A 24555-nucleotide genomic window follows, 5' to 3' on the forward strand; every position below is an offset into this window, starting at 1 on the left:
ATATGAAATGTTTTCAGTGTCATGTCGATTACGGCAGTACCCCGCACCTCTCTGATTCAGAGGGGTTGGGTTAAACGCAGAAGAGACATTTCAGTTGAATGCATTCAGTACAACTGACTAGGTATCCCCCTTTCCTTTCCCTAAACTTAAACGATTTAAACCAGATATAAAGACAGTATGAGGACAACAAGGTCCAGACCTTGGTAATTGTTTCTAATTTGATTTAAAAAAAATATAACACAAATATATACTTTGTACACATAAAGAAAATGAATTACGGGTCAACATCTAAATAGTGCTCCCTGCGTTGATCAAAGTTTAGAATGCTTAATATTCTTTATCTAACAGTTCTAATCAAGCCTGCCTCTTTGCGAACGAGTGGAATCATGAACAGTGGTTTGTTCATTATGTTCGCCGGCGTCCTCCGGATTTGCCTCCCAGATTTGCCTTTTTAGTAGCACATTCACCACTCTCTCAAACGGCTAACTCTGCCCTCTTGCGGCACAGCCCCAGGGCCTGATCATGGCTGTTACTACATACAGTGAGGGAAAAAAATATTTGATCCCCTGCTGATTTTGTACGTTTGCCCACTGACAAAGAAATTATCAGTCTATAATTTTAATGGTTAGGTTTATTTGAACAGTGAGAGACAGAATAACAACAACAAAAATCCAGAAAATCGCATGTCAAAAATGTTATAAAATGATTTGCATTTTAATGAGGGAAATAAGTATTTGACCCCTCTGCAAAACATGACTTAGTACTTGGTGGCAAAACCCTTGTTGGCAATCACAGAGGTCAGACGTTTCTTGTAGTTGGCCACCAGGTTTGCACACATCTCAGGAGGGATTTTGTCCCACTCCTCTTTGCAGATCTTCTCCAAGTCATTAAGGTTTCGAGGCTGACGTTTGGCAACTCGAATCTTCCGCTCCCTCCACAAATTTTCTATGGGATTATGGTCTGGAGACTGGCTAGGCCACTCCAGGACCTTAATGTGCTTCTTCTTGAGCCACTCCTTTGTTGCCTTGGCCATGTGTTTTGGGTCATTGTCATGCTGGAATACCCATCCACGACCCATTTTCAATGCCCTGGCTGAGGGAAGGAGGTTCTCACCCAAGATTTGACGGTACATGGCCCCGTCCATCGTCCCTTTGATGCGGTGAAGTTGTCCTGCCCCCTTAGCAGAAAAACACCCCCAAAGCATAATGTTTCCACCTCCATGTTTGACAGTGGGGATGGTGTTCTTGGGGTCATAGGCAGCATTCCTCCTCCTCCAAACACGACGAGTTGAGTTGATGCCAAAGAGCTCCATTTTGGTCTCATCTGACCACAACACTTTCACCAGTTGTCCTCTGAATCATGCAGATGTTCATTGGCAAACTTCAGACGGGCATGTATATGTGCTTTCTTGAGCAGGGGGACCTTGCGGGCGCTGCAGGATTTCAGTCCTTCACGGTCTTGTAGCCCATTCCAGCCTTGTGTAGGTCTACAATCTTGTCCCTGACATCCTTGGAGAGCTCTTTGGTCATGGCCATGGTGGAGAGTTTGGAATCTGATTGATTGATTGCTTCTGTGGACAGGTGTCTTTTATACAGGTAACAAGCTGAGATTAGGATCACTCCCTTTAAGAGTGTGCTCCTAATCTCAGCTCGTTACCTGTATAAAAGACACCTGGGAGCCAGAAATCTTTCTGATTGAGAGGGGGTCAAATACTTATTTCCCTCATTAAAATGCAAATCAATTTATAACATTTTTGACATGCGTTTTTCTGGATTTTTTTGTTTGTTATTCTGTCTCTCACTGTTCAAATAAACCTACCATTAAAATTATAGACTGATAATTTCTTTGTCAGTGGGCAAACGTACAAAATCAGCAGGGGATCAAATACTTTTTTCCCTCACTGTATGAGGACACAGAGGTCTGGAGGTTTGGTAATTGAAAAAAATGTTGAACATTAGGAACACCTGGTCTTTCCATGAAATAGACTGACCAGGCAAATCTAGGTGAATGCTATGATCCCTTATTGATGTCACTTCAATCAGTGTAGATGAAGGGGAGGAGACAGGTTAAAGAAGGTTTTATAAGCCTTGAGACAATTGAGACATGGATTGTGTATATGTGCCATTCAGAGGTTGAATGGGCAGGACAAAAGATTGAAGTGCCTTGGAACGGTGTATGGTAGTAGGTGCCAGGCACACCGGTTCGAGTGTGTCAAGAACTGCAATACTGCTGAGTTTTTTCCATGCTCCACAGTTTCCGGTTTGTATCAAGAATGGTCCACCACCCAAAGGATTGCAGTAACATTGAAGGGCTCTGGATAGTATTACTTAGCCAGTTATAAGGATGAAGTTAGAAGCTAATGTTAAACGGAGCCTACCTCAGCAGGAGAAAAAAAATATGCTACTAAGTTCCGATAATAACTTTGTTTTACAGAGAGTAGCCTACTGAGAGTCTGAGACAGACAGTGACGTGGCGCTCAGCGGTGAAGCTGAGGCAGGTTGCATTGCATGCAGAAGGAAGCAGAGCAGAGCAAGAGAGAAAGAAAACAAGCAGAGGGAGAGGTTAGTACAGCGGTTCCCAAACTTGGGGTCGGGTCCCCTTAGAAAATCTGTACAAATCTTAACAAACAAGTTAGGAACTTAAAAAATTGAAACGCAAACAATACAGTTCTAAAAATGTAATACGTTTTTGTTTCGTCGCTGATGCTACATGTCCGTGTGAATCATTTCTCATATTTCCTCACTTTCAGGGGCATAATATTACAATTGTATAACTAATAGGCTATGTGTTCGTAGAACGACTGAGGTGAATGAACCTACAGGAGCCAAGGTGATAATGGCTGGGGTCATCTTTGCTGTTCTCCAAATAGCATTTTAAAGTTTGTTAATTGTATAGAAATGTAAATGAGTTGAACTCTCAAAGCTCCTTCTGGTACTCACTAAGACTCAAACCCTGGTTACCGTCCTGCTCAGATAGCAGGAAATTAGGAAATGTGTAGGAAATTAGCATTAAAACTGCAAATATTCTCTCAGGCCAATGGCAAAATGTGAAGAATTGTGTCGAATTGCAGGAAATTAGCTTAAAAATACATATTTCAAAAACATCTGCGGCCAAGAGGAGGGCCTTTAAAAATGTTGGTTGGAGACTGCGCCAATTGCCAAGCCCACCACCTCACGCTAACTTTGCCACCACTGTTGAAAAGAATTATAAGGAAAACACTGGATTAGTTTTGGAGACGGTCACTTCTGTATTTATTGACTATGAGGCAAATGTTCGATACATGGAGTATAGGCCACCAATGATTGCTTTTCATCTGGCTCTGTGTTTGACTAGTTTTTAAAGGCTGTTATTACAGTGGAATCATTAGCTAGGAATTGTGGTGTTTTAGCCGAAGGGGAACAAAATTACTAGAGAATAATACTCTGGTATCATTAAACCTACATTATGGCTTTGTTATTGGAATATAACAGCATTTTAAACTGATATTGTATGAGTCAGTTTTTGAAGAAAATACATTTTTCAGAGTGCTCTATTATGATGGTTATGTAGCAGTTTACCAGCTCCAGCTTTGCTGGCTTGTCCTCTAGTCTACATCTTTACTCTAGGGGCTGTCCTATGTAATATGAAAGCATTGCTGAGTCAGGTGGAACAGCTATTTTGTTGTGTTCCACCTTCTTAATGAGTGTCGTTCTGGGAGGCTGTTATGCTCGCTACAGTAAGCAACAATCGAAAGCTCATTAAACATTTTTATCTAAGGATAGCTTTTCTTTTTTTATCTAAAAAAGTATTTCTCAAGGCTTTTAATTGATGGCACTTAACCAACAGAGCATATAGGACGTTTAACTTGAGTCATCATAAGTGTTTCACTCTAATAATGTGTTTCTCTAGTTATGTACACAACTACGTGTGTGTGTGTGTGTGTGTGTGTGTGTGTGTGTGTGTGTGTGTGTGTGTGTGTGTGTGTGTGTGTGTGTGTGTCCCATCTGCTGCAGCCCAGTTATGATTTCCACATGGGTGCGAATTAACCTATATTGTATTGTAAATGCTGCATCTTACTGTGCAGTAGCTTGCAATTCGCCCTCTTTATATCTTGTAGGAGAATCGCTGCCACAAAACCATTCTCAACATGTCTCCCTCTTGTCTTCCAAACTCTCCATACTAAACCCTGGAGAGATACTGCAGCAAACACCAGAGTTAAATCTGCTACACAGTGACCTCTCCATTCCTCTCCTTTATCCAGAGATGATAGTAGGGATACAAAGGGACATCTCCCAGTTCTGTTGAGTAGAAAAGCACCCAATGAACCTCCAAGCATTGTGGCTTACATGAATGCTTTCTTTCATTGTCATGCTTTACATGAATCCTATTTTCTTTGAACACGCACACATTATTTATGTTCATTTCATCTCATTACGGGTTTGATCATGTCACTGTCTTTGTTGCATTCAAATTCATGTTGATAAATTGTTCTGTGATTGTAAGGAAGTCATTAATCTTGGTGTAATCATTCTCCTCCAAACTGCATTTTTTGTTCTGTAAATTAATTCCCTGGGGTCCAGTTTTTCCATAGAAAAATATGCTATTCGCGTCAATAGCAAGACTGCTAGTTGTGCATTATACCATGTACCGGTAAAATGTTCACTGGAAGTCTAGAGGGAGGCAGGCACAGCCAATTACTTTCCTTATCTATAAGATCAAAGTCTTCTGCTCAGCTCATGAGCATGTCTTACAACATTGATGCATAGCACATCTTCTATCATATAATAACCTGTGCCACTCGCATATGACTTGACTTCATTCAGTGGTGCTGTCTGGAGACAGCTTATAGCATAGTAAGAACTCGAGTTAGAAATAAAACTCAACTTTGTTGACAAGCATCAGAACAGGAAGTGTGTGATATTGGGTGTTGAGCTCTGCGATGATTCTCCTCACCTTTCTATTTCCTCACTCTGAACTCTTTGCCTGGCGACTCACATGAATGTAATTCCGCTGCTCTATAGATTGCTCCATACATTCAGTCGGAAACTGCCATCCTAGAAGTCATTTGTGCTGACGTCAAAATCAGGGGCGTTGTACAAAACAAATTTGACTGCGATGGGATTGTCTCTAGCCAATTGGATTAAGCAAAGCCAATGATGGCTCTGGCGCCGGCTCTGGCCCAACACGTCGGTGTCTGGGACATATCCGAACGGTAAGAATATGTTCACATTCTACAAGACGTCAGGGAAGAAAGCAAACCCAGACATTGAGAAGAAACGCTAGTGGGCGTGGCATTTGGCTGGAGCGATGTGGATAGGTGGTCAGGCTACTGAACTCGCCCAGCAAGATGCAACACATTTTATAACTTTGTTACATAATAGTTCATACACCCGTGAAATCAACAGGGGCAGCTTTGCAGATTGCCTTCCCGAAATGTGTATGCACTCACTCTCCCCCCACCCTCTCTCTATTGCTCTGTAAGAAGTAGGTAGCGCATGCAACATGGTCTGACTATGGTACTGCATGCGATTAAAACAAAAATACATAGGCCTAATATTGTTGTAATCACGCTTCAATGTGTCCTCAGGTGATAAAAGCCCCTTTCAGAATAAACTTCTGACAATCATTGCCCATTCGTCTGACTCTACCTTGTGGTGATTCGTTCTCCGTTTGTTCATGCTCGACGTTCATACGTATCGAGCAATTATTCACAGAAACGCAACTCAATTCAAGTTGTAGGCACCTTAAGCTTCTTCTATTGAATACCTCAGGGGTTGAACTAGACTACCTAACAACTGTACAAGCTTTTGGCTACATACTGTACAATAATTTCATGGAAATCACATGGAAACAGTGTATAGAAGGCACAATTTATCTATGACAAATCTGTTCTATCATCTATTTCTTGAGTAATACTAATCTACTCTTAAGTGATACGCCCAATTACACGAGTGTTGGCTTTGAAGAAGCCTCTGTGATCATGTAATCCCTGTACTGTCCCACTTTGCACCTATCCCACTCCCTATCTCCATAAAACATGTGAATTAGACCTCTTCACCATCACTCTGTAATACACACCCCTCTGCTCTCTACAACACGGATACCAGCGCTGTTCTCTCTCACTTTCTTCTCTGAAGAACACTGCGACTTTCCAGCTCACACCCCTCTCTGTTTGAAACATGCAATCACTGAGACTACTGAGACTGATTTGATTTGATCGCCGAGACTACACCACTCGTGTATATCCAAGCTTGCTTCTAAATGTTATCTTATGTTTGTCTTTTTGCACAGTGGGTCTCTGTCACCAAATGATCGCCCCTTTCCTATTGATTACTGTGCCTTTGACTTTCAGACACCTTTTCTGTCACTTATCTTGGTCGGTCCCCAATCACCAAAACCTGCTCTCCATTCAGTTACTCTTCTGAGTTAACTCCTAACGTTACTCTATTAAACATTCTTTAAAACAATACATCAGTATATAACAAACAAAAAAACTAAAGCATAAATACCTTTTACAGTATTGTTTGGACTGCGATCCGTTACTTTGTATCCGCAGTGACCTCCTTCATACAACCACAAAGAGAGCAAGGAGGACCAGATTGGAGATGAGTAAAGATCCAGAAGGAAAAATAAGGAAAGAGAAAAAAAAGAAAACATGTTTTTTTCTCCTTTCAAAATTACATTTTCAGCTCTTCGCACTCTACAAATGGGTATCAATGGGACCCAGAGCAACTGCACTGAGCAGCAGCCTCTACTTCGAGGGGGGTCTGACAACCTCTCTCTCTCTCAAACACACACCCTTTCACCTACCCTACCCCCTCAATAGCTCTATCTATCTCTCCCTCGCACACACACACACACACACTCTCCCTCACCACCGTGGCTCATTCAAACAGCCCTGCTCGCTCTCTCTACAGCTGGTAGGTTGATCTCACTCCATCACTCTCCTCCCTTTCTCTTTATGTTCCACTTACTTACTCTAGCTACTCCTGTTACTCTCTTTTCTGTCTTTTTATCCCACTCCCTCTCACTCACATACGCTCTCATATTCCCTCGTCCCCCAATATTCAACCTCCCTCTTAACACGCTCTCCTTCTCCTTGTCGCTTGCCATTCTCCCTCCCTGCCTCCACCCCTCTCTCACACACATTCTTCTCTCATGATATTATTATTATGCCACCCTTCTCCCCTCCTGTGGTCTATCTACCACTGACACCGTCTAACACTGACAGCAGCCAGATTCAGGTCATCTCTCTCCTGGTCTCTTTGATGTTCAGTGGGGATCAGAATCACAGCCTCCAAGACTCTCTCTAATGACCAAATTCAAAGGTTATTCTCTCTCACCCTCTCTCATCACATTGGTGAGGAATCGGAAGCTTCAAGTGATCGCTGCAGTGCAAGGTGTTGGGAGAGGTACACTGTCGTAACTAACGTTCACATCTCAATGGGACAGGGTTTATGGAGGTAAGGATGTGTCACATACTGCTGATCTCCACTTCCTATTTGTGTTGACCCAGAGTGTAAGACAGGCTGGCAGCTGAAAGAAAGGTAGCTGGAAAAAGCAGGTACCAATTTACTGATGTATCCTACATGTAAATGTAAATCATCTGCATGATTGGCCTTCAAGCCACAAGCGACACCAGATAAACAATTTATAATTGATTACCCTCAATATGATTGATTGTGGTAGTACGGTGAATAGCTCAGATACACATGAAAACATTAAATGACCCCGGAGAATCGACAGAACATCACTCAGAGATGCACAAATACAATATAGGAGGGGTCTTCAATCTTTTCTTGCCCAGGGACCCCCTCCTACAAAAACCAGCGATCTAGGGACTAGCTCAGATAAACATGAAATGACCCTGGGAATCGATAGAACATCGCACAGTGATATGATATAACATTCAAAATGGGTGAATCTTTCCTTTCATGTTAATGGAAACACATCCAACGCAGATCCAGCCTACTCGTTAGTGTGCTGTTCATGGTCTGTTGTCCAGCTTCCTTTGGACAGGCCCTCTTTCTCAAGATCAAAGAAAAAAATGCAGTAATTAAGTCCTGCTGGAGTTCTGTTTAAACAAGAAATACATTGACCTCTTATTAAGACTCTAAACATGGCATTTGTGGTTCTTACAGACACAACCCGGCTTCCAAAGTAATTCAATATTCAGTACTAACTCCACCATCATACGTTAGCAAAAAAATGGACAAGTCTTGTCTTATCATCAGGTGGATGATTGTGGCATGGAGAAGTAATCAACATTTTGAAATAAATCGATTTGGTAGATAGTTTTTCATTACTTTGACCTCCCCACATTATAATTGGAAGAGGAAGTGTACCATAGCCTATTAGCTAGAAAGGTCATTCCAAACATGTTCGCTAAGAGCAGCTGTTTAGCTGGTTAAACAAAGGTTTACCATATGTTGGCAAAAATAAATATAGTCAAGAAAGCTTACCAGCAGCCAGTGGCACTTGCCGCACTGGTAGCCTACTTACAGGCAGTGGCGTGTATTCATTGACGCCAATGGAAGCCAGGCTTCCCCCAAAAATGTAAAAAGAAAATAAATAACAATAATGAATGTATCTTTCATCTCTGTGTTTCATAATTGTCCTTCAATTCTCAAGAGGCTGAATGTATCTCACAGGAGAAAGGAGCTCCTCTCTCTCTCTCTACGTGCAGGCCATCTATCTGATACTGTCTGGTCCAAACGAGTAGGACATTTTGCCGCCGGTAGCATTGAAGGCAAGGAAAGCCAGCAGGCATCTGGCCTCCCTTGACAAAAAAGTATAAAAAAATGTGCCAATCAACATTGAGCTAAATTGAGCGAGCTCAACTCTGAAGGGTCCTGCCTGGCACTCCAAAAAAAAGTGGCAAGGGAAGCCAGCATGGATTTGGCGTGAGAGCATACGTCATTGACAGGAAAACTTGAATTGTTGCATCTCATTGTGTTGTTGTCCTCCGGTGGCTAGCTAGCCAGCTAGCTATAATTGGACCTTTCCTAAATTATCCATGGATGGAGATAGTGATTTGGACTTGTGGTTTTACTTAATTCTCTGTACTGGCCAACGATTATAACCGCGATTCTAATCCAACCATTCATTTATACATTGTTGTGCCTGTCACCTGAGAGGATGGAAGCTCAATATGTACAGTCAAAAGTTTGGACACACCTACTCATTCAAGGGTTTTTCTTCATTTTTTCTATTTTCTACATTGTAGAATAATAGTTAAGACATCAAAACTATGAAAACACACATATGGAATCATTTAGTAACCAAAAGTGTTAAACAAATCAAAATATATTTAATATTTGAGATTCTTCAAAGTAGCCACCCTTTGCCTTGATGACAGCTTTGCACACTCTTGGCATTCTCTCAACCAGCTTCATGAGGTAGTCACCTGGAATGCATTTCAATTAACAGGTGAGTCAAGATGTTTTTCTACTTGCACAAATGCGCACACACGAACACAGAAATCAGAACCATGGACAGCCACATCATATTTAGCTTTTTTACCCACATACTGCGATGGCACACTGCTTCTCTTTAATACACTACACTCCAGTCCTACATTGGTGCGCTCTCTGGTTTTGCTGTTCTATGTCCTGATACTGAAAGACAAGCTTTCCTCTTGCCTTCTGAGTTAACCATTCACATCCCAATGGGAAGGAGAAAAAGTGGGTCATGGGCAGATGGAGGAGAGAGTAGGGATTGTGTGTGTGTGTGTGTGTGTGTGTGTGTGTGTGTGTGTGTGTGTGTGTGTGTGTGTGTGTAAAGGGAGAGGAGAAAATTATTTAATGAATGGGATGAAAGGAAGAGTGAGCTTATATACTGTTGTATATACAGTGCATTTGGAAAGTATTCAGACCCCTTATTCTGAAAGGGATTAAATATATATTTAAAAAATCCTCAGCAATCTACAGACAATATCCAGTAATGACAAAGCGTTAACAGGTTTTTTGGATTATTTGCAAATGTAATAAAAAAAAAAAAAGAAATACCTTATTTACTTAAGTATTCAGTCTCTTTGCTATGAGACTCGAAAATGAGCTCTGGTGCATACTTTTTCCATTGATCATCCTTGAGATGTTTCTACAACTTGATTGGAGTCCACCTGTGATAAATTCAATTGATTGGACATGATTTGGAAAGGCACACACCTGTCTATATAAGGTACCACAGTTGACAGTGCATGTCAGAGCAAAAACCAAGCCATGAGGTCGAAGGAATTGTCCATAGAGCTCAGAGACAAAATTGTGTCAAGGCACAGATCTGGAGAAGGGTACCAAAACATTTTTGCAGCATTGAAGGTCCCCAAGAACACAGTGGCCTCCATCATTCTTAAATGGAAGAAGTTTGGAACCACCAAGACTCTTACTAGAGCTGGCCGCCCGGCCAGCCTGAGCAATCGGGGGAGAAGGGCCTTGGTCAGGGAGGTGACCAAGAAGCCGATGGTCACTCTGACAGAGCTCTAGAGTTCCTCTGTGGAGATGGGAGAACCTTCCAGAACGACAACCATCTCTGCAGCACTCCAACAATCAGGCCTTTATGGTACAGTGGCCAGACGGAAGCCACTCCTCGGTAAAAGGCAAATGACAGCCCGCTTGGAGTTTGCCAAACGGCACCTAAAGACACTCAGACCATGAGAAACAAGATTCTCTGGTTTGATGAAACCAAGATTGAACTTTTTGACCTGAACGCCAAGCATCACGTCTGGAGGAAACCTGGCACCATCCCTAAGGTGAAGCATGGTGGTGGCAGCATCATGCTGTGGGGATATTTTTCAGGGGCAGGGACAGGATCGAGGGAAAGATGAGCTGTGCAAAGTACAGAGAGATCCTTGATTAAAACCTGCTCCAGAGCGATCAGGACCTCAGACTGGGGCGAAGGTTTACCTTCCAACAGGACAATGACCCTAAGCACACAGCCAAGACAACGCAGGAGTGGCTCCGGGACAAGTCTCTGAATGTCATTGAGAGGCCCAGCCAGAGCCCGGACATGAACCCGATCGAACATCTCTGGAGAGACCTGAAAATAGCTGTGCAGCAATGATCCCTATCCAACCTGACAGAGATTGAGAGGATCTGCAGAGAATGGGAGAAACTCGCCAAATACAGGTGTGCCAAGCTTGTTGCGTCATAGCCAAGAAGACTCGAGGCTATCATCGCTGCCAAAGGTGCTTCAACAAAGTACTGAGTAAAGGGTCTGAGTTCTTATGTAAATGTGATATTTCAGTTTTTGCTTTGTCATTATGGGGTATTGTGTGTAGATTGATTAGTAAAAAAACTATTTTATCAATTTTAGAATAAAGCTGTAACTTCACAAAATGTGGAAAAAGTCAAGGGGTCTGAATACTTTCCGAAGGCACTGTATAGTTCATGGAACGAAATGGAAAGAATAGGATTCATTATGTGGGGACAATACATAGTAAGTTATAATATAAAAGTGCTTTTGACTTATCAATCAATCATTACAAACACATGTCATGGAAGCAATTGCCACCATACGGTTTAATTGCATTTCTTCAGTGACAAAGGAGAGCAGAAAGGATATATGTGTCCAGGTTGATCATTTCTACACTCAGCCTTGACCTCAAATCACAGTGCCATCTGGTTTATGGAAGAAACTATACAACTTATTTTGTGAAAAATAACACAGTAGTGAACTCTAGTGACACTTATGAGTAATTGAAAGAAGATGAATGAGTAATTGAAAGAAGATTAGCTGCATGTGCACCAATGGACCGGGGTAATCATTTATCAAGACTGAATAACTGAGAAGCATACAACTTGCTTACAGGCACTTAAGTTACTCAATTCCTGTCATCTAGTGGACTAAGGGCATGACAACATCTTTCATTGACTGCATTTGTATTTCTCCCCAAGACATTGGGTTATACTAACCAGTTGTCTCGCAACCCTCCAACACAAAAGTTTCAGAAGATGAAGACACGTTTTGCCTAAAATAAATTACACTGAATGGCTGTGAAAAGCTATCATCTTCTATCACTTCCATCAATGATTACAGTAGGTCATCAGATGATAAGATGACCCTTAAAGCTTTTCACATGCAAAATATATTAAATAATTCAATAAGATGATTTAAAAAATAATAATAATTAATGACAAGCGTGTAAAACATTATCCTAATTAAACAACAACTTAGTGACTACCGGTGTTTAATATGAGAGTTTCAGCATTAAAAATCCTTTATATAACATTTTTTTTACAAACTTTTCTTTATTTTACTATTCAATATGTATTTGTTTTCAATGTTTTGGCGTCAAACTGGTGGCAGTTGTGAAAAACGTAAATAGTTGGAAGAGTTACAGAGAAAATAATGTCATTAGACGCTTTTTTCATTAATTAGGCTATTTTCTTTCCGACCATATGGTCTATCTACTAGAAACGCATGGAAAATATGGAAACTAATATAATAAATGAATACTATATAAGAAGAAAAAAATTATATTCAAGTATAAATTACCAACTTTACGATAGATCTTCCGTTAATTACCTAAATTACTAAAGATTCCGGTAACTTCGGTAAATTACCAGCAGGTTGGGTAAGTTACTTTCTAAATGTAATCCATTGCAGTTACTAATTACCTGGCCAAAATTGTTATCACTAACGTAATTTTTGGATTACCCAAACTCAGTAACGTAATCTGATAACTTTGTTACTTTTAGATGACTTTCCCCTTAAGAGGCATTAGAAGAAGACACAAATCTACCCATTTAACAACATCTATTGCAAGATAAATCAATGTTAAGAGTTTATATAGCTGGCCATAAATGCATTATATGGGTTGGTTATGTAGGCTTCTTCTAACCCATTGCTTTATACTACAGATAATAATATGATTAGGCTATATCTTTACATTAAAAACCAAAGTCCGTCAGATTTCCAGTCATTCCGATTAATTTAATACCCCTAGATCTTCAAGAACAGGACTTGGAAATATAGTGTAGATGTTTTGCCTGAGCATAACCTAAAAACTACGGTCTTATTAGCTGACTAACATGGAGTGGAGTTTAGTCAGCTAAGGACTTGTTAGCCTAGCTACTCTGTTGTTTATCTTGTTGTCATGGAGGATTGATTGGGCTCATTGTCACGTCCTGGCCAGTATAAGGGTTAATTGTCATTGTAGTTTGGTCAGGACGTGGCAGAGGGTATTCGTTTTATGTGGTTCGGGGTGGTGTGTTTGTTGAAGGGGCATTTGATTTAAGTTTTCCGGGGTTTGTTGGGCACTGTCTGATATTCATGTATTCTATGTTTAGTCTAGTGAGTCTGTTTCTATGTTTGGTTAATTGGGGTTGGGACTCTCAGTTGAAGGCAGGTGTTGTCTATTTGCCTTTGATTGAGAGTCCCATATATTAGGGTGTGTTTGTCATTTGTGGGAGATTGTTCTGTGTTTAGCCTTGTGCCTTGCCAGACTGTTTTGTTGATCGTTCGTTCTTTTTGTACGTTCATTCTGAGTTTATTAAAACGTCAAGATGAGCATACACATACCTGCTGCATTTTGGTCCTCCTTTACCAACGACAACTGTGACACTCATTGCTTCAAGTTGAAAAAGAAATGCTGCTCTCATGGAATGGCATGCTTTGAGCACTACCAAAACGTGCTATTTGCATGTGAAAAATGTTTGCCATATGCTGCATTTGCTATAGGCCTATTGTTTGCCTTTTTGCTGGTGACACTTTCATATTTCGATCATTTGCAGCTGTTTAAGTCTATCAAAAGTGTGCAAATTTGAGCATGCGTCCATTAAACATTCTGATTTTTTATTTTATCAGCCCGATTAAGCAATAAAAGCCCCACTTGTGGTCTTCTTAAATTAAACTTGTTTTTGACAGTATGGAGCACAATACCATAGAGAAGTTTAGAATGGAGGAAGTTCCTCAAACTTGTATTCAATAGGCTGGGGTCCGCACTATGCAGCTGTTGCAAGTGAACATTTTTCACTGTCTGTCCAATGGTCGCAAAAGCAATGATTGATAGGCAGCTTAAACTTCAATTCAACCATTATTGGGTTCAAATACATATACATTTGTGAAAAGCCATCCACAACAAATACAATCCATAAGGCGCAAATATTTAAATGAGAGAGCAGCAGTGTGATTCACATCAATGTGTTATGTACACTGAGCAAAAATATGAAAGCAAGATAAAGTGTTTGTCCCATGTTTCATGAACTGAAATAAAATATCCAAGAAATGATCATTACACAGGTGCACTTAAAAAAAAAAATGTTTAACCTTTATTTAACCAGGTAGGGCTCATTGAGATTTAAAATCTATTTTTCAAGAGCGTCCTGGCCAAGATAGGCAGCACCAAGTCATTACAAAAATCACAGACAAACAACATGAAAAACTACAAGTAATCTAGTAAAAACCATAGAATTCACAAGAGCATAACAAAATCAAAAACAGCAAATTAAAAACATTGACAGGTCAGGGAATCAGTCTCAAGATCATTCATCAGTGATTTAAAAATACCAATCGGGACAAGTTCTTCCAGTTTAAAAGTGTTTTGCAAGGCGTTCCAAGACGATGGAGCAGAGTACATAAAAGCCCTTTTACCAAATTCAGTTAGGACATTTGGAACAGTTAGCAGGATAAAGTCCAGCGAATGAAGAGACGACCCACCACATTTCTGAACAATAAAAATGCCCAAATAAAAAGGTAGTAAACCCCAAATGGCTTTGTAAATAAAAGTATACCAGTGACTGAGCCTATGAGTGACTAGAGAAGGCCAGCCAACCCTGGTATACAAAGTGCAGTGGTGCAAGGGTTTTGCAGTTTAAAATAAATCTCAAAGTGCCATGGTAAAGGGTGTCAATTGATCTCAAACACTGAGAGGAAGCATATATAAAATATATCAAATATCCCCATAGTCTAGTAAAGGCATAAATGTAGCTGATACTAGCCTCCTTCTGGCTTCAAAAGAAAAACAGGCCTTATTCCTAAAATAAAATCCCAATTTCAGCTTCAATTCTTTTGTAAGTTGTTGAATATGCAATTTAAAAGAGAGGCCGTCATCAATTAAAATTCCAAGATATTTATGTGAGGTTACAGTCTCAATCTCATTGCCCTGACAGGTAGTAATAGGTGGAAGGTTCAGAGGTCAATTTCTTGCTTTAGAAAACACCATTAGTTTAGTTTGTCAGTATTGAGGATAAGCTTCAATTGACACAAGGTATGTTGAACAGTATAAAAAGCAGTTTGCAAGTTCTGGAAAGCTTTTGTAAGAGACGAGCTGGGGACAATGTGCTGGGGACAATAAAAGGCCACTCTAAAATGTGCAGTTTTGTCACACAATACAATGCCACAGATGTCTCAAGTTGAGGGAGCGTGCAATTGGCATGCTGACTGTAGGAATGTCCACCAGAGCTGTTGCCAGAGAATTTAATGTTCCACCTCTAGCCACCTCTAACTTCGTTTTAGAGAATTTGGCAGTACGTCCAACAGGCCTCACAACCGAAGACCATGTGTATGTATGGCGTCGTGTGGGCGAGCGGTTTGCTGGTGTCAATGTTGTAAACAGAGTGCCCCATGGTGGCGGTGGGGTTATGGTATGGGCAGGCATAAGCTACGGACAATAAACACAATTGCATTTGAATGCACAGAGATACCGTGACGAGATCCTGAAGCCCATTGCCATGCCTTTCATCCGCCGCCATCACCTCATGTTTCAGCATGATTTTGTTTATTATCTATACATAGTCACTTTACCCCTACCTACCCCTACCTGTACAAATTACCTCGACTAACCTGTACCCCGCACATTGACTCGGTATGGGCAACCCCTGTCTATAGCCTCGTTATTGTTATTTTATTGTGTTACTTTTTATTTTATACATTCGTTTATTTCGTAAATATTTTTTTTGCTCTATTTCTTGAACTTAAGTATTGGTTAAGGGCTTGTAAGTAAGCATTTTATGGTAAGGTTGTATTCGTTGCATGTGACAAATACAATTTAATTTGATTTGATAATGCACAGCCTCATGTCGCAAGGATCTGTAAACAATTCCTGGAAGCTGAAAATGTCTTAGTTCTTCCATTGCCTGCATACTCACCAGACATGTCACCCACTGAACATGTTCGGGATGCTCTGGGTCGACGTGTACGACAGCGTGTTCTAGTTCCCGCCAATATCCAGAAACTTCTCACAGCCATTGAAGATGAGTGGGACAACATTCTACAGGCCACAATCAACAGCCTGATCAACTCTGGGCGAAGGAGATGAGTTGCACTGCATGAGGCAAATGGTTGTCACACCAGACACTGACTGCTTTTCTGATCCACACCCCTACCTTTTTTATGTGAATTCCATAGATTAGGGCCTAATGAATTTAAATTGACTGATTTCCTTATATGAACTGTTACTCAGTAAAATCTTTGAAACTGTTGCATGTTGCATTTATATTTTTGTTCAGTATAGATATCAATAATAAGTGATAGCTATATTGCCTCGCCCATAGGCTACACCACTGCTGTCATCCTTACCTCCAAGTGTTTATTCAAGTTGGATAATCTTTGAATGCCGACTACAGTCACACCAGTGGAAGATATAGCTAGCCTACAAAAGCCTATTCCTGCTCTTTTCCACTGATCCATCAAACACATTTGGATGTTGGCCAGGTCACATGACATGACTGAAGCTAACAATAGGCCATATGAATGTCTGCACCATAAAAGCCTAGTTGCTTACTGTACTGCAGGACAAGGATTGTCCTGACTATCAAGAATGCCTGAATTGCTTCGCCTTGCATTTCTGGTTGTCTGCAGTGTTTCCCCTGTATTAATTTAACAGAAGCGAATGAGTAGAAAAGTTAAGAAGAAAAAGGACTTAATTGACAGAAATCTCGAACTATCCCTTTAAAATCAAATTGACAACAAATGTTTATATCAAATAAGAGCCAGGAGCAAACTGACACTGCTTGCTCCTCATCATCTCCCTACCGTGCAGTGGCGCTTATCATTTTTTTTTATTTTATTGGCGCTTATCAGTTATTTTTCAGCGAAGACCAGGTTTGACGTCATTACGTCCAGCTGTTTTTATCGACACAAGATATCTACATGGAAACGCACCTACCTTAGCAGGCAAATGTCGCATCTCTTTTCTATGCGAACTTTCTAAATGTCAATAACAACAGCAAAAAAATCGCTGCAAAAGTTAATGGAATCATAGCTACTCTTAACCTTACAATACATAAACGCTAGAGTGTTGGACAGAGTTCTTTGCGCAGAGGGACAATACATGACTTGAACCAATTACGGAATGAATCATATATCCCTGTTCCTCTCTCGCCTTCACAATGCATCTTTAAAATTGCCTTGTAATTAGGCTACTTCTTGAGTAATCTTGGTGAGCCCAGAACTAAAATGTGATGTAATTTGGTAAAATGCTTTACGTAGTCTGTCCACGAGATATTAGTTCCTTAGTTGATTCCCTGTCACTAAGTGAAATCCCACAGATAATTTAACCACCATGGCAATTTTCATATCACTTCTCAAGTGTGACGTCTCAAATGCCGCTGTTTGTAATATACCGCTAGATGGCAGCATAAACCTAACCTCTGAGACTGCAGTTGGCCACTTCACTGTAACTCCAATTTACAGTAGCCAGCTGTAATCTGCCAAATATTGTGAGAATTCCTATTTGCACGAAGAGACAAAAGCCTCTCCTCTAATTGTTCTCTCTCCTCTTTATCTCTTTTCAGTTTCTATATCCCCCTCAGTCAAGCTAGTCTACTCTGGGGACACAATTAAGCTGAGCGGTGACAACAGCACAGGTACTATGAAATATTTATTTAACAAAAATGGGGCTCAAGAGCAAGACAGCCAGACATGGAGCATGTCTGGCTGTCTTGCTCTTGAACCCCATTGTTGTTGAAGAACCATTTTATCGTACCTGTGCTGTTGTCACAGCTCAGTTTAAGTGTATCCCCAGAGTAGAGACTCTGTGAGAGCAATGGACAGAAGAGTAACAGCTTCACCATCTCAGTTCTGGGTAAATATACCATGCCAATTTCCAAATGCATAAGCTTCATTGACATATCATTTCAACTTAGTGGCAAAAAATGTGGGTAGTTTAAATCAAGGGGTTTAGGTAGACATACACCTGTGGCTATAGAGACTTGATTATGAAGGTCAGATCTCTCATTAAAAAGGAGAATTCATAAACTCACATATATGGCAAATGCTTTTAATATAAAGTATATTTGTGGGGTTTTTTGTGGGTAGGCCTATATTTGTGGGTGGTCAATTCACTATACTTTTGCTGTGTTAAATGCAGTGGTGTCACATATACATTTTTAATTGTTTCCATGCTCAACCTCTCCCCTTCCTTTACTTTTGAACCCTCCACCCAATGTCAACCTACTCTGGACTCAAAAGAGAATGCAGCACAGACTACCTTCAGCCTGCCATTGTGTCCAAGTCGAGGCAGCCCGTCATCAACAGGGAGGGCTCAGTAGTTCTGGAGCTGCAGGTGGAGGAGGGTATGAATTTAATGCACTCTAAAAGATAAAAGGTTCCTGGAGTATCCTTTAGGGGTTCTTCAAATTGAAACTCTGGGAGAACCCCTATAAGTTCTTCGAAAAACCCTTTTAAAGGGTTCTTCAAAGAACTCCTTTTAATGGATCCTGGAAGAACCTTTTGAAGAACCTTTTGGGGTTAATTTGCGGTTAACTACCCCCTATTATTATTATTATTCATATTATTATTAATAATAATAATATTATTATTATTAATAATAATAATAATATGCATAACAATAACAATTACACAATATTTTAGTTCTCATTGTTTATTATGATTTTAGTGGCAAAGCAGAATCAAAAAATCTAAGAGGTAACATCCCAGCAGAGCCACAAGTCCAATGGGTATATCCTCTGGCGTGTTGATGTTAATGTATTGATGTTCTCTGTATCCAAAGCCATGGTGATTTTGCAGTGCATGGTGATCTAACAGGTTTCCTGTTACATCCATCAGAGATTCAGAGTTCCCAGTTGTTATGAACGCGGAAAAACTCCACAGAAAGCTTTCCATCTACAACCTCGCAGAGCTGGCCTTTCACACCTATCGACAGCGCGACACCATGGTCTGGGTCTGGTGTAATGACGAGACTAACCAGAGGATCATCCACATCACCATCAGGACCTCAGGTAAAACAACACCATTGGTGGCTGCAATGTCATTTGAATTGTTGTTTTATATTTGAGATTCTTCAAAGTAGCCACACTTTACCTTGATGACAGCTTTGCACACTTGGCATTCTCTCAACCAGCTTCACCTGGAATGCTTTTCCAACAGTCTTGAAGGAGTTCCCACATATGCTGTGCACTTGCTGGCTGATTTTTCTTCACTCTGCGGTCCAACTCATCCCAAACCATCTTAATTGGGTTGAAGTCGGGTGATTGTGGAGGACAGGTCATCTGATGCAGCACTCCATCACTCTCCTTGGTAAAATAGCCCTTACACATCCTGGAGATGTGTTGAGTTATTGTCCTGTTGAAAAACAAATGATAGTCCCACTAAGTGCAAACTAGATGGGATGGCAGATCCCTGCAGAATGCCGTGGTAGCCATGCTGGTTAAGTGTGCCTTGAATTCTAAATAAATCACTGACAGTGTCACTCCCACACCATTACACCTCCTCCATGCTTCGCGGTGTGAACCACACATGCGGAGATAATCCGTTCACCTACTCTGCGTCTCACAAAGACACGGCGGTTGGAACCAAAAATCTCAAATTGGGACTCTTCAGACCAAAGGATGGATTTCCACCGGTCTAGTGACCATTGCTCGTGTTTCTTAGCCCAAACAAGCCACTTCTTCCTATTGATGTCCTTTTGTTGTGGTTTCTTTGCAGAAATTCACCCATGAAGGCCTGATTCACTTGGGCTCCCAAGTGGCACAGTGGTCTAAGGCACTGCATCTCAGCTAGAGGCGTCACTACAGACAACCTGGTTCGAATCCAGACTGTATCACAACCGGCTGTGATTGGGAGTCCCTTAGGGCGGCGCACAATTGGCCCAGCGTCGTCTGAGTTTGGCCGGTGTAGGCCATCATTGTTAATAAGAATTTGTTCTTAACTTACTTGCCTAGTTAAATAAAGGTTCAATTAAAAAATATTTTAAAAATTCACGCAGTCTCCTCTGAACAGGTGATGTTGAGATGTGTCCGTTACTTGAACTCTGTGAAGCATTGATTTGGGCTGCAATTTCTGAGGCTGGTAATTCTAATGACCTTATCCTCTGCAGAAGAGGTAACTCTGGGTCTTCCTTTCCTGTGGCGGTCCTCATGAGAGCCAGTTTCATCATAGCGCTTGATGGTTTTTGCGACTGCAATTTAAGAAACATTCTTGAATTTTTTTCGCATTGACTGACCTTCATGTCTGAAAGTAATGATGGACTGTCGTTTCTCTTTGCTTATTTGAGCTGTTCTTGCCATAATATGGACTTGGTCTTTTACCAAATAGGGCTATTTTCAGTTAACCACCTAACCGAGGAACTCAATTTAACCTTGCGCAATACCCTAGATGCAGTTGCACCCCTAAAAATTAAAAACATCTGTCATAAGAAACTAGCTCCCTGGTATACAGAAAATACACGAGCTCTGAAGCAAGCTTCCAGAAAATTGGAACGGAAATGGCGCCACACCAAACTGGAAGTCTTCCGACTAGCTTGGAAAGACAGTACTGTGCAGTATCGAAGAGCCCTCACTGCTGCTCGATCATCCTATTTTTCCAACTTAATTGAGGAAAATAAGAACAATACGAAATTTCTTTTTGATACTGTCGCAAAGCTAACTAAAAAGCAGCATTCGCAAATGGAGGATGGCTTTCACTTCAGCAGTAATACATTTATGAACTTCTTTGAGGAAAAGATCATGATCATTAGAAAGGAAATTACGGACTCCTCTTTAAATCTGGGTATTCCTCCAAAGCTCCATTGTCCTGAGTCTGCACAACTCTGCCAGGACCTAGGATCAAGGGAGATACTAAAGTGTTTTAGTACTATATCTCTTGAAACAATGATGAAAATAATCATGGCCTCCAAACCCTCAAGCTGCATACTGGACCCTATTCCAACTAAACTACTGAAAGAGCTGCTTCCTGTGCTTGGCCCTCCTATGTTGAACATAATAAACGGCTCTCTATCCACCGGATGTGTACCAAGCTCACTAAAAGTGGCAGTAATAAAGCCTCTCTTGAAAAAGCCGAATCTTGACCCAGAAATTATAAAAAACTATCGGCCTATATCGAATCTTCCATTCCTCTCAAAAATGTTAGAAAAAGCTGTTGCACAGCAACTCACTGCCTTCCTGAAGACAAACAATGTATACGAAACGCTTCAGTCTGGTTTTAGACCCCATCATAGCACTGAGACTGCACTTGTGAAGGTGGTAAATGACCTTTTAATGACGTCAGACCGAGGCTCTGCATCTGTCCTCGTGCTCCTAGATCTTAGTGCCGCTTTTGATACCATCGATCACCACATTCTTTTGGAGAGATTGGAAACCCAAATTGGTCTACATGGACAAGTTCTGGCCTGGTTTAGATCTTATCTGTCGGAAAGATATCAGTTTGTCTCTGTGAATGCTTTGTCCTCTGACAAATCAATTGTAAATTTCGGTGTTCCTCAAGGTTCCATTTTAGGACCACTATTGTTTTCACTATGTATTTTACCTCTTGGGGATGTCATTCGAAAACATAATGTTAAATTTTACTGCTATGCGGACGACACACAGCTGTACATTTCAATGAAACATGGTGAAGCCCCAAAATTGCCCTCGCTAGAAGCCTGTGTTTCAGACATAAAGAAGTGGATGGCTGCAAACTTTCTACTTTTAAACTCGGACAAAACAGAGATGCTTGTTCTAGGTCCCAAGAAACAAAGAGATCTTCTGTTGAATCTGACAATTAATCTGGATTTTTGTACTGTCGTCTCAAATAAAACTGTGAAGGACCTCGGCGTTACTCTGGACCCTGATCTCTCTTTTGAAGAACATATCAAGACTGTTTCAAGGACAGCTTTTTTCCATCTACGTAACATTGCAAAAATCAGAAACTTTCTGTCCAAAAATGATGCAGAAAAATTAATCCATGCTTTTGTTACTTCTAGGCTGGACTACTGCAATGCTCTACTTTCCGGCTACCCAGATAAAGCACTAAACAAACTTCAGTTAGTGCTAAATACGGCTGCTAGAATCCTGACTAGAACCAAAAAATTTGATCATATTACTCCAGTGCTAGCCTCCCTACACTGGCTTCCTGTTAAGTCAAGGGCTGATTTCAAGGTTTTACTGCTACCTACAAAGCATTACATGGGCTTGCTCCTACCTATCTTTCCGATTTGGTCCTGCCGGACATACCTACACGTACGCTACGGTCACAAGACGCAGGCCTCCTAATTGTCCCTAGAATTTCTAAGCAAACGGCTGGAGGTAGGGCTTTCTCCTATAGAGCTCCATTTTTATGGAATGGTCTGCCTACCAATGTGAGAGACGCAGACTCAGTCTCAACCTTTAAGTCTTTACTGAAGACTTATCTCTTCAGTAGGTCCTATGATTAAGTATAGTCTGGCCCAGGAGTGTGAAGGTGAACGGAAAGGCTGGAGCAACGAACCGCCCTTGCTGTCTCTGCCTTGCCGGTTCCCCTCTTTCCACTGGGATTCTCTCCCTCTAACCCTATTACAGGGGCTGAGTCACTGGCTTACTGGTGTTCTTCCATGCCGTCCATGGGAGGGGTGCGTCACTTGAGTGGGTTGAGTCACTGACGTGGTCTTCCTGTCTTGGTTGGCGCCCCCCCTTGGGTTGTGCCATGGCGGAGATCGTTGTGGGCTATACTCGGCTTTGTCTTAGGACGGTAAGTTGGTGGTTGGAGACATCCCTCTAGTGGTGTGGGGGCTGTGCTTTGGCAAAGTGGGTGGGGTTATATCCTGCCTGTTTGGCCCTGTCCGGGGGTATCATCGGATGGGGCCACAGTGTCTTCTGATCCCTCCTGTCTCAGCCTCCAGTATTTATGCTGCAGTAGTTTGTGTCGGGGGGCAAGGGTCAGTCTGTTACATCTGGAGTATTTCTCTTGTCTTATCCGGTGTCCTGTGTGAATTTAAATATGCTCTCTCTAATTCTCTCTTTCTCTCTTTCTGTCTTTCTCTCGGAGGACCTGCGCCCTAGGACCATGCCTCAGGACTACCTGGCATGATGACTCCTTGCTGTCCCCAGTCCACCTGGCCGTGCTGCTGCTCCAGTTTCAACTGTTCTGCCTGCGGCTATGGAACCCTGACCTGTTCACCGGACGTGCTTGTTGCACCCTCGACAACTACTATGATTATTATTATTTGACCATGCTGGTCATTTATGAACATTTTAACATCTTGACCATGTTCTGTTATAATATCCACCCTGCACAGCCAGAAGAGGACTGGCCACCGCTCATAGCCTGGTTCCTCTCTAGGTTTCTTCCTAGGTTTTTGGCCTTTCTAGGGAGTTTTTCCTAGCCACCGTGCTTCTTTCACATGCATTGCTTGCTGTTTGGGGTTTTAGGCTGGTTTTCTGTACAGCACTTTGAGATATCAGCTGATGTACGAAGGACTATATAAATAAATTTGATTTGATTTTGATTTGATATTTTCTGTATTTAAAAAATATATATATATATTTCACCAGGTAGGCTAGTTGAGAACAAGTTCTCATTTACAACTGCGACCTGGTCAAGATAAGCAATGCGACAAAAACAACACATAAACAAACGTACAGTCAATAACACAAAATAAAATAAAAATAGAAAAATCTATGTACAGTGTGTGCAAATGTAGAAGAGTAGGGAGGTAGGCAATAAATATGCCCTAGAGGTGAAAATAATTCCAATATAGCATTAATACTGGAGTGATAGACATGCAGAAGATGATGTGCAAGTAGAGATACTGGGGTGCAATAGAGCAAGAGGGTAAGTAATAATATGGGGATGAGGTAGTCGAGTGTGCTATTTACAGATTGGCTGTGTACAGATACAGTGATTGGTAAGCTGCTCTGACAGCTGATGCTTAAAGTTAGAGAGGGAGATATAAGATTCCAGCTTAAGAGATTTTGCAATTCGTTCCAGTCATTGGCAGCAGAGAACTGGAAGGAAAGGCGGCCAAAGGAAGTGTTGACTTTGGGGATGACCCGTGCAATATACCTGCTGAAGCGCGTGCTACGGGTGGGTGTTGCTATGGTGACCAGTGAACTGAGATAAGGCGTGCCTTTACCTAGCAAAGACTTATAGATGAACTGGAGCCAGTGGGTTTGGCGGTGGATATGTAGTTAGGGCCAGCCAACGAGAGCATACAGATCGCAGTGGTGGGTAGTATATGGGGCTTTGGTGATAAAACGGATGGCACTGTGATAGACTATATCCAGTTTGCTGAGTAGAGTTTTGGGGGCTATTTTGTAAATGACATCGCCGAAGTCAAGGATCGGTAGGATAGTCAGTTTTACGAGGGTAAGTTTGGTGGCATGAGTGAAGGAGGCTTTGTTGCTCAATAGGAAGTCGATTCTAGATTAAATTTTGGATTGGAGA

The 24555-nt window shown here is 41.3% G+C and overlaps 1 protein-coding gene across 1 annotated transcript in view; it reads right to left on the reverse strand.

Moving 5' to 3' along the window:
• LOC123729044 (SH3 and multiple ankyrin repeat domains protein 1) overlaps window positions 1–7024 on the reverse strand; it is a 44365-nt gene extending 37341 nt beyond the window's left edge. The window contains exon 1 of the mRNA XM_045702874.1: window positions 6489–7024. The gene's annotated coding sequence lies outside the window, so the exon portion shown is untranslated. The remainder of the gene's footprint in view (window positions 1–6488) is intronic.
• Window positions 7025–24555: the final 17531 nt, after the last annotated feature.

This window comes from Salmo salar, chromosome ssa19 (genome assembly GCF_905237065.1).
Source record: "Salmo salar chromosome ssa19, Ssal_v3.1, whole genome shotgun sequence".
Classification (NCBI taxonomy): domain Eukaryota; kingdom Metazoa; phylum Chordata; class Actinopteri; order Salmoniformes; family Salmonidae; genus Salmo; species Salmo salar.